Below are 1,294 nucleotides of genomic sequence, written 5' to 3' on the forward strand. Positions count from 1 at the left end.
ATTTGGAATTTTAATGTGACATTACTCATTTTTGAAGATTTTCAGTTTAAAATAGTGCATATTTTAAAGCTTTCTTTTTTAAATTATTCAATTTTGAACGCTTTTGTTTAAAAACATTTTAATTAAAAATTATTCAATTTTTGAAGTTAAATTTTCTTAATCGCTTTCAAACTTTTTTTCTTTTATCATGTAAAACTATAAAAAATACACAAATTAAAAATCACAAAATTCAACCGTTTTAATTTTTAAAACTGAAATATTAATAATATTTCAAAACAAATTTCAAATATTAAAAAGTTCTTTTTCACATTATTAAATTTTTGAAGTTAAATTTTCTAAATCACTTTAAAATATTATTTTTTTAAAGTTAAATTACCAAAAAATGAAAAAATTACAAAATAAAAATTCTCAACCTTCTTTAATTTTTAAAACTAAAATATTTTTAAAAAATTCCAACAAATTTAATTTTCATATTCGCTTTCAAATTTTATTATTTTTTTTAAAGATAAATTATCGAAAAATGAGGAAAAATCTGTAAATTGCATATTTAAATTTTTTTAATTTTAAAAAAGGAAATATTTTTAATATTTTTATGAATTTTTCAACTTGAAAACACCTTGAAATTAAAATTGTCCAATTTGGAAAGTTTTAATATGAAATTACTCATTCTCTAAGATTTTCAAATTAAAATCGTTCAAATTTGAAAGCTTTCTTTTCTAAATTATTCAATTTTGAACACTTTTGTTTAAAAACATTTTAATTAAAAATTATTCATTTTTTGAAGTTAAATTTTCTTAATCGCTTTCAAGCTTTTTTTCTTTTATCATGTAAAACTGTAAAAAAATACAAAAATTACAAATCACAAATTTCAACCGTTTTAATTTTTAAAACTGAAATATTAATAATATTTCAAACAAATTTCAAATATTAAAAAGTTCTTTTTCACATTATTAAATTTTGGAAGTTAAATTTTCTTAATCACTTTCAAATTTTATTTTTTTAAAGTTAAATTACCAAAAATTGAAAAAATTACAAAATAAAAATGGTCAACTTTCTTTAATTTTTAAAACTAAAATATTTTTTAAAAAATCCAACAAATTTAATTTTCATATTCGCTTTCAAATTTTATTATTTTTGTTTAAAGATAAATTATCGAAAAATGAGGAAAAACCTGTAAATTGCGTATTTCAACTTTTTTAATTTTAAAAAAGGAAATATTTTTAATATTTTTATGAATTTTTCAACTTGAAAACACCTTGAAATTAAAATTGTCCAATTTGGAAAGTTTTAATAT

This window comes from Belonocnema kinseyi, chromosome 2 (genome assembly GCF_010883055.1).
Source record: "Belonocnema kinseyi isolate 2016_QV_RU_SX_M_011 chromosome 2, B_treatae_v1, whole genome shotgun sequence".
NCBI lineage: Eukaryota > Metazoa > Arthropoda > Insecta > Hymenoptera > Cynipidae > Belonocnema > Belonocnema kinseyi.